Source organism: Triticum aestivum, chromosome 2A (genome assembly GCF_018294505.1).
Source record: "Triticum aestivum cultivar Chinese Spring chromosome 2A, IWGSC CS RefSeq v2.1, whole genome shotgun sequence".
NCBI classification, from domain to species: domain Eukaryota; kingdom Viridiplantae; phylum Streptophyta; class Magnoliopsida; order Poales; family Poaceae; genus Triticum; species Triticum aestivum.
The window spans coordinates 524,840,637-524,857,302 of NC_057797.1; positions in this window are offsets into that span (position 1 = coordinate 524,840,637).

The window sequence follows — 16,666 nt, forward strand, 5'->3', positions numbered from 1 at the left end:
CCGACTGCAGGAAGCAGCACATAGTACAAGGCGGCGAGCCCCCGGGCCGACTAGTCGAACCCGGTGCCAGGCGGAGATAATGAAATAACACATTCATAGGCATAACACTTATCATATAGATGAAAGAGGGTAGCCCCCGAGCTCTTCTCGGGGGACCCGGAGTCTTCATACTTAATACAAAAGATAGCATGGTACATACTGCATTAATTATAAAACATTTGAAGGAGGTTGGCATTCCACGTCACTCTGTCTCTTTGCCGGAGTCGTCTCTCTTGCGTGCTCTGGGCTTCTGAGAATCGATCAGATAGTAGGAGTCATTGCCCAAAGCTTTGCTGATGACGAATGGGCCTTCCCAAGGTGCCAAGAGCTTGTGCTGGCTGGCTGTTCGCTGGATCAGTCGGAGCACAAGGTCTCCCTCTTGGAAGGATCTTGGCTTGACCTTCCGGTTGTAGTACCGGCGTAGACTCTACTGGTAGATGGCAGACCGCCTGAGCGCTAACAGCCGACCCTCCTCGAGCAGATCGACACCGTCTTCACGTGCTTCTTTTGCTTCCGCCTCAGTGTACATGGTGACGCGAGGTGAGTCAAACTCGATGGCAGTTGGGATGACGGCCTCGGCACCATAGACGAGGAAGAAAGGCGTGAAGCTGGTGGACTTGTTTGGAGCCGTGCGCAAGCTCCAGAGGATGGCCGACAGCTCCTCAATCCAGCAGCCGGCCAACCGCTCTAGAGGCTCGACCAGTCGGGGCTTGATGCCACATAGGATGAGGCCATTTGCTCGCTCAACTTGGCCGTTTGACTGCGGATGGGCAACGGACGCTAAGTCCAGTCAGATGCCCTGCGTCGTGCAAAAATGGGCCAAGGCTCCTTTGGCAAAATTTGCACCATTATCTATGATGATGTTGTGTGGTACTCTATACCGAGTGGTGATATCTGCAATGAAGGTCACGGCAGTCATACCATTAAACTTTTTGATTGGCTTTGCTTCTATCCACTTAGTGAATTTGTCCATGGCGACGAGCGGATGGGTCATGCCTCCGTGTGTTGTCTTGAATGGTCCCATCATATCCAAGCCCCAGACGGTGAAGGGCCATGTTAAGGGGATGGTCTTGAGTGCAGAAGCCGGTAGATGTTGCTTCGAGCTGAACTTCTGACACCCTTTGCAATGCTTGACTAGATCCTTGGCATCCCCCAAGGCAGTCGGCCAGAAGAAACCGTGGCGGAAAGCTTTGGCCACGAGTGACCTGGAAGCCGCGTGGTGGCCGCACTCGCCTTGGTGGATGTCTTTGAGGATTGCTCGGCCTTTCTCCGGCTCCACGCAGCGCTAGTATACCCTAGTGACACTGCGCCTCACAAGTTCTCTGTTGACTATGGTGTACACTGCTGCTCGACATTGCACATGTCGGGCCGAGATCTCATCAGTCAGCAGCTCTTGGTTCATCAGAAAGTTCGACTGCCAGAACTGCAACTTGCACGAGGGCGGTTGGGCTGGGAGGCGGTGGGTTGGAGTCGGCTGCCGCTTGCTGTGTTGATGAAGTCCCCGGGCCGACTATCGCAGCCCCTAGGCCAGGTTCTGAAGTCCCCGGGCCAGGTGCGACTACTGCAGTCCTCGGGCCGCTTGGTGAAGTCCCCGGGCCGACAGTTGCAGTCCTCGAGCCGGATCCGACTGCTTTGGGAGGGGCCGGCACAAAGATGTATTCAGATTCCGGAGAGGACTTGATCGATGGCTTGAGCAGGCGCTGAAGGGAGACACCGGCTGGTATTGCTTGCCGGGTGGAGCCGATTCGTGCCAAGGCATCTGCTTGCTCATTGTCGGTCCTTGGCACATGAAGGAACTCGCACCCCTCGAAGTATCCACTGAGTTGCTGGACGAAAAAATGGTAGCTTGCCATGTTTGAATCCTTGGCGTCCCAGTCGCTAGAAGACTGCTGGACCACCAAGTCGGAGTCGCCGTAGCACAGGATCCAGCGGATGCCAATTTCTTTTGGCCAACCGGAGGCCGTGTATTAATGCTTCATACTCAGCCACATTGTTGGAGGTGGCAAAGTGGATTTGCAACGTATACTTGAGCTTGTCGCCTTTGGGAGAGGTGAGGACGATGCCAGCTCCCAAACCAGTGCGCATTTTCAATCCATCAAAATCCATCCGCCAATGGGTGGAGTCAGGCGCTGGTGGCATGTACTGGGTCTCGGCCTAGTCGACGAGGAAGTCGGCCAGTGCTTGGGACTTGATGGCGGTGCGAGGCTGGTAGTAGATGGTGTAGGGGGCCAACTCGATTGCCCATTTGGCCACTCGGCTAGAAGCATCTCTGTTGCCAATGATCTCAGCAAGGGGAGCAGTGCAGACAACAGTGATTGGGTGCTCTTGAAAGTATGGCTTTAACTTCTTGGCAACAAAATGCAAGCCGTAGCACATCTTCTGATAGTGGGGGCAGTTCTGCTTGGAAGCGGACAACACTTCACCCAGGTAATACACCAGCCTCTGGACTGGTAATGCCTTGCCGTCTTCCTTGCGCTCCACAACTATGACTGTGCTGACCACCCGGCTGGTGGCGGCGATGTAAAGGTACATGGGTTCTTTAGCAGTCGGAGCCGCCAGGACAGGCGGCGTGGTCAACATCTTTTTAGCTAGAGAAAAGCATCATCCTCCTTGTCATTCCACTCGAAATGAGTGGTCTTTTTCATGAGCTGGTACAAGGGAAGAGCTTTCTTACCCAGCCGACTGATGAACCGGCTGATGGATGCCAAGCAACCGGTGAACTTCTGGACGTCTCGCAGTCGGGTGGGCTTCTCCATCCTCTCGATGGCTTTGATCTTCATAGGGTTGCACTCTATGCCGTGTTCTGAGACCACGAAGCCAAGGAGCTGGCCGGCTGGTACTCCGAACACACATTTTTCGGGTTGAGCTTGATTTGAAATCGGCGCAAATTTTCAAAGGTTTCCTTGAGGTCTTCGAGGAGTGTGTTGTGCTTCTCCGTCTTCACCACGATACTGTCTACGTAGACGTGGGCATTTCTGCCGAGTTGCTTAAGGAGCACTTCTGCATGCAACGCTAAAAAGTGGCACCGACATTTCTTAGGCCGAATGTCATAGTCAGGTAGCAGAAGGCCCCAAATGGTGTGATGAATGCGGTCTTCAGACGGTCTGCCGGGTTCAATTTGATCTGGTGATATCCTGAGTAGGCATCCAAAACACTCAATAGCTCGCATCCGGCTGTGGAGTCTATCTGTGGCAGAGCAAACATATCCTTTGGGCAGGCCTTGTTGAGGCTGGTGTAAACAATGCACGTGCACCATTTGTTATTCTTCTTCAGTACTAGGACTGGGTTGGCCAGCCAATCTGGGAAGAAAACTTCCATGATGAAGCCGGTTGCCAACAGACAGGCGATCTCTTCTCCAACGATTCTTCTCTTCTCCTCCGAGAGTCAGCGGAGGGGTTGTTTGACTGGCTTGGCATCTTCTCTGACATCTAGCTTGTGCTCGGCGAAATCCGTCGGGACACCCGGCATGTCATTGGGAGACCATGCAAAGATGTCCCGATTCTCATGGAGGAAGTCGATGAGCTTGCTTTCCTATTTGTTGTCAAGGTTTGCACCTATGATAGCGCACCTCTCCAGGTGCTTTGGGTCCAACGGTATCTTATTTGTCTCCTTGGTCGGCTTGAAGGATCCTTCGGTTTCCGACTCCTTGGGATCATGGGGGATGTCCGGCTGCTTGCCGGCCATGGCCACAACCTGGTCAAGGAGCCGCTTTTCGGCAGCGATCATAAGGGACTCGGCCAACCGGTTGCTGGCGGCCGCACAGTTGGACCACTTCTGATAATCTCTAGAGATGGTGATGACTCCCTTGGCGCTTGTCATCTTCATCTTGAGGTAGGCATAATGTGGCACCGCCATGATCTTGGCTAAAGGAGGTCGGCCAAGCAGTGCGTGGCACGGGCTTTCCAAGTCGACCACCTCAAACTAGATGGGCTCTCGGCGGAAATGGTCTTTGTCCCTGAAGAGGTCATCTATCTGAATCTTTCTGATTGGTGAGTGAGAAAGGCCAGTAACTATGCCATGGAAGATAGTCCAACTGGGAAGGAGGTGCTTGGGTTTGATCTTCAACTTTTCCATGGTGTCACAATAGAGGATGTTGATGCTGCTGCCACCATCTATCAGGATTCGGGAGAAACGAGCGGCTCGCCTCTCCGCGGCAAAGGTGGCCTCCAACACCAAAGCGTAAGAACCCGGAGAAGGCATCACTTCCAGGTGATTAGCCCAGCTCCAATTGATCGGCCTTTCTGACCAGTGCATGAACTCTAGGGATTCAATGGCTACAACATTCACCTCGCGAGACCGTTGGCGCCGGCTGCGCCTGTCATTGGCCACACTGGTGAAAACAACATATGCCCCATGTTCTTCAGGGAATTGGCCTTGAACAGCGTCGACTGCTGGGTGGGCCCCCGACTGTTGGGGAGGCGGAGGCGGCTGGCCAGCAGGCGGTGGGGGTTGCAGTCCTTCGCCCTTGGAGATTCGTGTGAGCCAATGACACTTCCAGGTGGTGTGGTTTGATGGCTTCACACCACTGTGGAATTTGCAGGGAGCATCAAGAGTCTGCTCATAGGAGAAGGTGGGCAACCTGTTGGACTTGCCGCCCTTCTGATGCTTGGGAGGAGGCTGTCTTTTCGGCTGCTGGTCTTCGGCTGCAGCCACCTGCCAGCTGGTGGAAACCGGCATCGGGGCTTTTCTCTTGTTGTTGCTTTGCTGCTGGCGCTGAGTGGTGTCACCAGCCAGGGTCCAAGGAGCTTGAGGAGCCACCTTGCCGGATGCATCAACTTGAATCTCTGTCTTGATAGAGGAATCGGCCGTGGCATATTTGTCTGCTATGATCAGCAGTTCGTCGAGGGCCACCGGCTCGTTGCAGAGGAGCCGGTGTTTGAGCAAAGTGCCTTCTCTGCACCCGGCTGTGACGTACTCGATGACCTGCACCTCGTGCACGCCCTCGCAAGAGTTGCACAGCTTGGCCCAATGGGTGAGGTAATCGCGAGTCGACTCGTTGGGGCCTTGGACGCACAAGGAGAGCTGGCGAGGCTTGGGCGGCCGCTTGTATGTGCTGGTGAAGTTGCGGACGAAAGCTTCAGTGAAATCTACCCAGTTTTTGATGTTGCGGCGCTTCAAGCTGTCCAGCCATGTCCGGGCGGTGCCCTGGAGCATGAGTGGAACGTACTTCACGGCAACGCGCTTGTTGTCGTTTGTTATGCTGACGGTTGTGGAGTAGTCAACCAGCCAGTCCTCCGGCTTCACGGAACCGGTATACTTGGGCGTATCTCTTGGGAGCATGAACCCTTTGGGGAAGGGCTCATCTCTAATGCGGGGGCCAAAGCAAGGCGGGCCCAGTGCATCTTCTTATTCTAGCACCAGGGACCGGTTGAGACGATCGATCCAGTGGCGAGCATCATTCTCTCTGATTCCTTCTTGGGGGCCGAGCTGGCCTCCAAGACTCGGATGATCAATAGGCGGCGAGGACACACGCCTTTCTCTGTGCTGGGGAGGCCAGTAGTCACCTGGTCGTTCCACCACACGAGGGCGGCCATCTTGGTCGCGCTCGATGGTGACGTGCGTCCGGCTGTGGCTAGCAGTTGGCTCCTTGTCTCGTCGTCCGCGATTGCCATCAGTCGGCATGTGGTATGTCGTGCCATGCTCCTGGCGGGGAGGCGGGTCATTGTTCCATCGCTTGGGGTCCTCGATGCGGCAGCCGGCTTCTTGCTGCTCAGCAGCCGCATTGATGAGTCGCTGTACGCGCTCCATCGTGTGGCGACGCTCGTCGCCCTTGAGGTTGTCCAGCTCATATGATGCCGCTTGGGCAGCTTGTATGTTCTCCATGGGCGTGGCGTAGACGGGGCGATCGGCCCCGAACATGCTGGCGATGGCCGCACCATGTTGCCAAACCGTACCGAGGCGGCTGGGCCCGCCATGAGTCAACGTGCCGCCGACGGCACGGTCCATCTCACGCTGGCAAGCCTCCGAAAGGCGCCTCATGCTGGCTAGCTTCTTGGCGCTCTCGACGAGCTGGATGCGGCATGCCTCCAGCTTCTCGGCGTCGGCATCTTCTGCGATGGGTGCAGACAGGTCTTGCAGCGTTGCTTGGAGCGGGTCTCGGGCACCGTCACCAGAAACACCATCGTGGCTGATGACGAGCACCTCTGTGACGGTGCTGCCGCAACTGTCGACGCGGGGGAAGGATCATCAACAATCACCACGTTGGTAGGGAATGCGTCGAGCGATGCTGTGTCGGAGTCGACAAGCATCGGGTGGTGGAGCCAACCGACTCCAAGTCGACGGCCGGCTCATCAGCGACGTGGAGCTGGTCAAGGAAGCTGACGAGGCGGATCTCGGGGCCGTCATCACTTGCGTCGGGTGCAGGCTCGTCGGAGAGGCGGATCTTGCCAACAAGGTCGGTGAGGCAGCTCGCCGCGTAGGCGACCTTCGTGCCATGCAACGCGTCGGTGCAAGCGCCATCCGACGTGCCTGGCTGGCTGTGCTCAGCAGGGAGGAAGAGGGTTCCCGTCCAGAATAGATCTCCGGACGACGGTACACCTAGACCCACGGTGGGCGCCAAATGTTGGGGGTTTGGTGCGACATATGCCAAAGGATGTCTCATCATGATGGGGGCTAGTAAGACGTCGCCGGTGCCAGGAAACGGGATGAGGCGAAGACATGCACGCTGGCGAATCTTACCCAGGTTCAGGGCTCTCCTAGGAGATAACACTCCTAGTCCTGCTCTGCAGGGTCTCCGGATGATCACTAAGGCACTAACAAGTACAATGGCGCTCCTCGAGCTGTATGCGAGAGGTAGAAGAAGGCAGGGCTAGCTTCCTCATCTCTCTATGTGTGTCTAGGTCTAACAGGGCTGGGGACCCTCTGCATGAGTGCCCTGGGGGGTTTATATAGGCCTACCCCCAGGGGTACAATGGTAATCTTGCTGGGTGTAGGACCCAACTGTCAGTGTCTTCTGTCGCCGGCTCCTCCGCCGGCTGCTGGGGCCCAACGCTTGGTGGGCCCTGCAGGCTGGTCTGGTACGGAGCCGACAGGCCGCCTCCACCGCTCGCGGGTCGGGACGGCTGCTTGTTACTATAGCCGTAACGCTAATGACGCATGCTTGGTCGGGGGGAGGCGTGGCTACAGTCCCGCCGTCTGGTGGGAGATCACTGTAGCCACACATCATGTCTTGTTTGGTTAATGGTGCGTGGACTCCAAGGGACGAGTGGGCCGCCTGTTAGAGGTCGGCCCCCTTCGGGTCCGTCTGCTCAGGTGCTGCCGTCTTCTGGGCTCTCGTTGCCTGGTAGGGCCTGCTGCCTGCAGGCCGTATCGACAGGCCGTCATGGGAACTGGGTTTCGCCTGATAGCGGCGACGTCACGGGCGGGATGGCAACAGTACCCCGTCGTCCGGAGATCTCGGCCAGTACGGGACACTGTGGCCACGCCCCGCCCTGGATATGGGGGTGATAGGCTACGCTGTAGCCTCATCCCATCTTGTCTTCGTTATGGGGGCGCGGACTTTTAGGGCGCCGTGGGCCGCCTGCCAGGAGCCGGCCTCCCTAGAGGCCGCTTGCTGGGAGTCGGCTCGTCTTGGGGCCGTCTTCTGGTACTTGGCCTTCCTCTGGCAGCCGGCTGTGTCAAGCCAGCCAGCCACCAGATGGTGGCGCTTCATCCTTGACGCTCGTTGGGCGCAACCAGCCCAACGTCTTGAAATGCCCAGGGACCCGGGTTAAGCTACCCGTGGTCCATTATTCCAACAATTTGAGTACACTAGATTATCTCTATTAAGTTTTGCTTGAAATTCCTCAATCTGAAAATTGTGATGAAGTGCCAAAAGAATAAATTTATGAGGTAATTCACGATAGCTCCTTAAATGAAAAGCATGATTGCAATGATTTTACTATAATTTCTATTAATGTCAATTGTGCTAATAATAAGCAAAACCCCAAGCTTGGGGATGCTAATTTTGAGATGTCCACTACTTATTGCAAGGCTCATGATTGGGGTGATTCTTCTTATGATCTTGAAAACTTATTTAAGCCTCATGATGAATATGTTTGCGATAATATTGAAAGTGGGTTTGGAAGAGCGTCAACTCTAGGTAATAATGATCCCACTACTTTGGAGTATGTTTAATCTTATGAATTTTTTGATAAAAGTGGGCTTGGAGTGGTCATGAATTTATGATGATAATCCCACTATTTTGGAAGAATGTCAACTTTGCATGCACGTGGATCATGGAGAGAAAATTTTATATGATAGCTACATTGTTGAATTTGATTATGATCCTACTTATAATTATTTTGAGAGAGGGAAATATGGTTGTAGAAATCTTCATGTTACTAAATTTCCTCTCGTTATGTTGAGATCGTCAATGTTTTATTCCTCTTTGCATATGTTAAATGTTTCTTGTCTTCATAATTTGTTTTCTTATAAAATTCCTATGCATAGGAAGTATGTTAGACTTAAATGTGTTTGTCATATGTTTCATGATACTCCCTCTTTGTGTTTCAATTATTATCTTTCATGTGAACATCATTGAAATTTTATGCCTAACTAGGGGCATCAAATGATAGCGCTTGTTGGGAGGCAACCCAATGAATAAAATTTATTTTTGTCTTTTTCTTTCTATTCTTGAGTGTTTGCACAATTATGCTACTGTTATGATTGTGCTTTTTATGTTTTAATTACTATTTGTGTCAAGCAAAGCCTTTGGGATCATGTTGGGTGATAGTTAATTTGATCTTGCTGAAAAATAGAAACTTTTGCACCCAGAAAAATAATTCTCATTTTTAACAGAAGTGCGATAAAATACTGATTCTTTGTGAATAATATTGATACAAAAATTTCCCACTTTGTCGTAATTTTTCAGAATTTTTCGAGTTACGGAAGTATTCGAAATATTCAGATTGCTACAGACTGTCCTGTTTTTGACAGATTCTGTTTTCATTGTATTATGTACTTGTTTTGATGATTCTATGGTTTCCTTTGAAGAGTTTTTGCCATGGAAAAGTTAAAATACAGTAGATATAATACAATAACAATATATGAATGGGTTTGCAACAGTACTTAAAGTAGTGATTTACTTTCTTATACTAACGGATCTCATGAAGTTTTGTTGAGTTTTGTGTGATTGATGTTTTCAGGTTTTGGGCGAGAACGCGATGGATGAGGGAATAAGGATTAGCCAAAGGCTAAGCTTGGGGATTCTCGAGGCACCCCAAGATAATATTCAAGAAGTATCTAGCAACTAAGCTTGGGGATACCCCCGAGTGGTATCCCCTCTTTCTTCTAACAACCATCGGTATTTTACTTGAAACTATATTTTTATACGTCACATATTATCAGTTTTGTTTGGAGCATCTTCCATGATATGAGTCTTTGTTTGTTTTTCATTTTAATTTTTAATAAGCATGCTTGCTGTACACACCTATTTTGGAGAGCCAAATTATGCTAGGCTTGCCCTAGTGCTTCACTTATATCTTTTTGAGCACAGTGTGTTTTGTTATCTTTGAAGAAATTATCTCATGATTCACTTAGATTAATTTGAGAGAAACAAATATGATGCTCATGTTCTTCACTTATATTTTTTTGAGCTTATTAAAAGCAACATATGAAACTAGTTCCAAAGTGATAGATATCCAAGGAGGATATAATAAAAACTTTTATGAAGATCACTGGACAAAATAAACTTGATTCTTTGTGATAGTTTTGAAATATGATGATAGTGATACATGAGCCATGTTGATGAGTAATTATGCTTTAGTAAGAATATTTGTGTTAAGGTTTGTGCTTCCCTACGCAAGCACGAAATTCAATAGTTATGCAATGAAATTACATCCTACTTGTGGTGCATTATTCAGTGTTAGTTATGCTTAATGCTCTCTTATGAGATTTTTCGTTTCTTGCTTGGATGCTTGTCAATATTTTGCTAGCCTTAATTTCTAACTAACTGTGATCACTACTTGTGCATCCAAAATCCTTTAAATCAGTTTTTGCCACATGAGTCCACTATACCTACCTATATGCGGTATTCTTTTGCCGTTCTAAGCAAATTTGTATGTGCCACCTCTAATTTTCAAAATAAATTTCTCTTTTGTATGAGCGTACCGCTCATGAAACGGTAGGGGGTGGCTGATATATTTCCATGCTAGCTATGTTATTCTCAAGATGAGTGTTTATTCACTCGTCATTGCATGAGAGTACGACAAAGGTATTAGGGATGCCCAGTCCTGAAATGAAAAATGAATTTACTTTGTGTTGTCAAATAATAAAGTCCTTGGAAAGCATTAGTATGGACGACACGCGTGGATTCGGTTAGCCATGGAATGTGAAAGTATGGTGGAAAAAGGAATAAACTTTATTTTCTGTTTGGGAACCGCCTATGATATATCTTGCATGGAAAGTATTGGGAACTATTCGATCGTTTTCGTTGACAGGAAAAGCATGCCACCCTAAATGTTTTATCTCTATCTTTTTCACTTTGAGCTATAGCTCCTCTACAAATCCCTACTTCCCTCCGCAAAGGGCCTTTCTATTTACTATATGGAATTTTTATTTTTACTTGAGTCTCCATCTTCTCTTATAAAGTAGCAACTAAGGAGCACCATGATCGTACTTGATCATTGGGTGTAGCTAATATGCGAGTGTGTTTCATGAATGGATCAATGATTGAGCATAATGGGCTAGGGATAACTTGCTTTAGTGCTGATATTTTAAAGGACATGGTTGTTTGTTGATGAGCTTGAGTATTAAAGTCCTCATGTCAAAACTAGACTATTGATTTGGACCATATAAAAGTCCAATTGTCCATGCTATAAAGGAAAGAATATGTGATGAACATGTTAGGCGGCATTCCACATCAAAAATTCTGTTTTTATCATTTACCTACTCGAGGACAAGCAGAAATTAAGCTTGGGATGCTGATACGACTCCAACGTATCTATAATTTTGATTGTTCCATGCTGTTATATTATCATTCTTGGGTGTTTTACAATCATGTTATATCATTTTCGGGACTAACCTATTGACATAGTGCCAAGTGCCAGTTGATGTTTTCTGCTTGTTTTTTACATCGCAGATAATCAATATCAAACAGAGTCCAAATACAGCGAAACTTGTTGTGGAGTTTTTTGGACCAGGAGACACCATATGGGCTAGAGAAGCACCTAGGGGGGGCGGTGCCCCGAGCGGGGCACAACCCACCAGGGCGCGCCTGGGCCCCCAGGCACCCCAGGTGGGTTGTGCCCACCTCGGCTGCCTCTCACACCGCCTCTTCACTCTATAAATACCTCCTTGCTCCAGAAACCCTAGCGGAGTCGACAAAATTTTATTCCAGCCGCCGCAAGTTCCAGAACCACAAGATCCAATCTAGAGCCCTATTCCGGCACTCAACCGGAGGGGAACACGATCACGGAGGGGTTCATCATCCTCATTGGTGCCTCTCCGATGATGCGTGAGTAGTTGAACTCAGACATACGGGTCCGTAGGTAGTAGCTAGATGCCTTTTTTCTCTCTTTGTATCTCAATACAACGGTCTCTTGGAGATCTATTTGATGTAATGACTCTTTGCGGTGTGTTTGTTGGGATCCGATGAATTGTGAGTTTATGATCATATTTACCTTGATTTCCAATCTTGATTGTTATAGCCTCGTATTTCTTCTCCGATATTTGGGTTTTGTTTAGCCAACTTGATCTATTTATCTTGTAATGTGAAGAGGTGCTTTGTAGTGGGTTGATCTTGCGGTGTCCTTTCCCAGTGATAGAAGGGGCAGCAAGGCACACTTGTATCTTTGCTATTAAGGATAAAAAGATGGGTTCTATTCCTACATGAATAGATCATGTCTACATAATGTCACCGTTCTTATTGCATTACTCCATTTTTCCATGAACTTAATACACTATATGCATGCAGGATACCGGTCGATGTGTCGAGTAATAGTAGTAGATGCAGGCAAGAGTCGGTCTACTAATCTTGGGCATGATGCCTATATACATGATCATTGTCTTGGATATCGTCATAATTATTTGATTTTCTATCAATTGCCCAAGAGTAATTTGTCTACCCATCGTTGCTATATTCTCGAGAGAAGCCACTAGTGAAATCTACGGCCCCCGGGTCTATTTTCCTATCATATACTTTCGTATCCATATTGCCAATTGCCTTTTCTTTTATTTGCTTCTTTTATTTTCAGATCTATATTATCAAAAACCCAAAAATACCTTGCTGCGTTTTATTTACTTTTATTTGCATCTATCAATCTAGTACAATTTTATCCTATCCTTAGATCACTTTATGGCACCGCTATCCGAAAGGGATTAACAACCCCTTTAACGCGTCGGGTTGCAAGTATTTGTTATTTGTGTGCAGGTACCATTTACGTAGTGTTGTGTGGTTCTCCTACTGGTTCGATAACCTTGGTTTCATCACTCACGGAAATACCTTACCGTTGTTGTGCTGCATCCTCCCTTATTCCTTGGGGAAACACCGACGCATCTCAAGCGACATCAATGGAACTTTCTGGCGCCGTTGCCGGGGAGACATCACCAACATCTACCAGGTTCCTAATCACAAATCTCATCTCGTTGCAATTTACATTATTTCCAATTCGCCTCTCGTTTTCTTCTCCCCCACTTCACAAAAAATTGCCGTTTTATCCGTCTTCTTTTTCATTCGCCTTTTTCTCGTTAGATCTATCTTTTTTGCTTGCAATCTTGTTGGCCTCTTTTCTTGTGTTGCCATGTGTCTTCTATTTGCATGCATCTTTGCTTGCTAAAAATCTATGGATATGGATCCCCATCCACTTGCTATTCTTTTTAAAAGATCCAATTATGATGAACCAATTGCTAGTGATTTGAGTGCACTAGATTATCTCTATGAAGTTTTGCTTGAAATTCCTCAATCTGAAAATTGTGATGAAGTGCCAAAAGAAAAATTTATAAAGTAATTCACGATAGCTCCTTGAGTGAAAAACATGATTGCAATGATTTTACTATAAATTCTATTAATGCGAGTTGTGCTAATAGTATGCAAAACCCCAAGCTTGGGGATGCTAATTTTGAGATGTCCACTACTTATTGCAATGATCATGATTGGGGAGATTCTTCTTATGATCTTGAAAATTTATTTAAGCCTCGTGATGAATATGTTTGCGATAATATTGAAAGTGGGTATGGAAGAGTGTCAACTTTAGGTAATAATGATCCCACTACTTTGGAGTATGTTCAATCTTATGAAATTTTTGATAAAACTGGGTTTGGAGAGGTCATGACTTTATTTGATGATAATCCCACTATTTTGGAAGAGTGTCAACTTTGCATGCACGTGGATCATGGAGAGAAAATTTTATATGATAGCTACATTGTTGAATTTGATTACGATCCTACTTATAATTATTTTGAGAGAGGGAAATATGGTTGTAGAAATCTTCATGTTACTAAATTTCCCCTCGTTATGTTGAGATCGTCAATGTTTTATTCCTCTTTGCATATGTTAAATGTTTCTTGTCTTCATAATTTGTTTTCTTATAAAATTACTATGCATAGGAAGTATGTTAGACTTAAATGTGTTTGTCATATGTTTCATGATGCTCGCTCTTTGTGTTTCAATTATTATCTTTTGTGTGAACATCATTGAAATTTTATGCCTAACTAGGGGCATAAAACGATAGCGCTTGTTGGGAGGCAACCCAATGAATAAAATTTATTTTTGTCTTTTTCTTTTTGTTCTTGAGTGTTTGCACAATTATGCTACTGTTATGATTGTGTTTCTATGTTTTAATTACTATTTGTGTCAAGCAAAGCCTTTGGGATCATGTTGGGTGATAGTTAATTTGATCTTGCTGAAAAACAGAAACTTTTGCACCCAGAAAAATAATTCTCATTTTTAATAGAAGCGTGATAAAATACTGATTCTTTCTGAAGAAGATTGATATAAAAATTTCCCACTTTGTCCTAACTTTTCAGAATTTTTGGAGTTACGGAAGTATTTGAAATATCCAGATTGCTGCAGACTGTCCTGTTTTTGACTGATTCTGTTTTCATTGTATTATGTACTTGTTTTCATGATTTTATGGTTTCCTTTGAAGAGTTTCTGCCATGGAAAAGTTAAAATACATTAGATATAATACAATAACAAAATATGAATGGGTTTGCAATAGTACTTAAAGTAGTGATTTGCTTTCTTATATTAACGGATCTCATGAAGTTTTGTTGAGTTTTGTGTGATTGATGTTTTCAAGTTTTGGGCGAGATCGCGATGGATGAAGGAATAAGGATTAGCCAAAGGCTAAGCTTGGGGATTCTCGAGGAACCCCAAGATAATATTCAAGAAGTATCTAGCAACTAAGCTTGGGGATGCCCCGAGTGGTATCTCCTCTTTCTTCTAACAACCATCGGTATTTTACTTGAAACTATATTTTTATTCGTCACATATTATATGTTTTGTTTGGAGCATCTTCTATGATATGAGTCTATGTTTGTTTTTCTTTTTAATTTTTGATAACAATCCTTGCTGTACACACCTATTTTGGAGAGCCAAATTATGCTATGCTTGCCCTAGTGCTTCACTTATATCTTTTTGAGCACGGTGTGTTTTGTTATCTTTGAAGAAATTCTCTCATGCTTCACTTAGATTAATTTGAGAGAAATAAATATGATGCTCATGTTCTTCACTTATTTGTTTGAGATTATTAAAAGCAACATATGAAACTAGTTCCAAAGTGATAGATATCCAAGGAGGATATAATAAAAACTTTTATGAAGATCATTGGACAAAATAAACTTGATCCTTTGTGATAGTTTTGAGATATGATGATAGTGATACATGAGTCATGTTGATGAGTAATTATGCTTTAGTAAGAATATTTGTGTTAAGGTTTGTGCTTCCCTACGCAAGCACGAAATTCAATAGTTATGCAATGAAATTACATCCTACTTGTGGTGCATTATTCAGTGTTAGTTATGCTTAATGCTCGCTTATGAGATTTTTCGTTTCTTGCTTGGATGCTTGTCAATCTTTTGCTAGCCTTAATTTCTAACCAACTGTGATCACTACTTGTGCATCCAAAATCCTTTAAATCAGTTTTTGCCACATGAGTCCACTATACCTACCTATATGCGGTATTCTTTTGCCATTCTAAGCAAATTTGTATGTGCCACCTCTAATTTTCAAAATAAATTTCTCTTTTGTATGCACATACTGCTCATGAAACGGTAGGGGGTGGCTGATATATTTCCATGCTAGCTATGTTATTCTCAAGATGAGTGTTTATTCACTTGTCATTGCACGAGAGTACGGCAAAGGTATTAGGGATGCCTAGTCTCGAAATGAAAAATGAATTTACTTTATGTTGTCAAATAATAAATTTCTTGGAAAGCATTGGTATGGACGAGACCCGTGGATTTGGTTAGCCCTGGAATGTGAAAGTATGGTGGAAAAAGGAATAAACTTTATTTTCTGTTTGGGAACCGCCTATGATATATCTAGCATGGAAAGTATTGGGAACTACTTGGTCGTTTTCATTAACAGGAAAAGCATGCCACTCAAAATATTTTATCTATATTGTTTTCGCTTTGAGCTCTAGCACCTCTACAAATCCCTACTTCCCTCCGCGAAGGGCCTTTCTATTTACTTTATGCAATTTTTATTTTTACTTGAGTCTCCATCTTCTCTTATAAAGCAACAACTAAGGAGCACCATGATCGTACTTGAGCATTGGGCGTAGCTAATATGCGAATGTGTTTCATGAATGGATGAATGATTGAGCATAATGGGCTAGGGATAACTTGCTTTAGTGTTGATATTTTGAAAGACATGGTTGTTTGTTGATGTGCTTGAGTATTAAAGTCCTCATGTCAAAACTAGACTATTGATTTGAACCATATAGAAGTCCAATTGTCCATGCTATAAAGGAAAGAATATGTGATGAATATGTTAGGCATCATTCCACATAAAAAATTCTGTTTTCATCATTTACCTACTCGAGGACTAGCATGAATTAAGCTTCGGATGCTGATAAGTCTCCAACGTATCTGTAATTTTTGATTGTTCCATGCTGTTATATTATCATTCTTGGATGTTTTACAATCATTTTACAATCATTTATATCATTTTTCGGGACTAGCCTATTGACAGAGTGCCTAGTGCCAGTTGATGTTTTCTGCTTGTTTTTACATCACAGAAAATCAATGTCAAACGGAGTCCAAATGCAGCGAAAATTTTTGTGGAGTTTTTTGGACCAGAAGACACCAGATGGGCCAGAGAAGCACCTGGGGGGTGCGCCGAGGGGGACACAACCCATCAGGGCACGCCTGGGCCCCCAGGCGCGCCCAGGTGGGTTGTGCCCACCTTGGTAGCCTCTCGCACCGCCTCTTCACTCTATAAATACCTCCTTGCTCTAGAAACCCTAGGGGAGTCGACGAAATTTTATTCCAGCTACCGCAAGTTCCAGAACCATGAGATCCAATCTAGAGCCCTATTCCGGCACCCCGCCGGAGGGGAACATGATCACGGAGGGGTTCATCATCCTCATTGGTGCCTCTCCGATGATGCGTGAGTAGTTCAACTCAGACCTATGGTTCTGTAGGTAGTAGCTAGATGCCTTTGTATCTCAATACAACGGTCTCTTGGAGATCTATTTGATGTAAT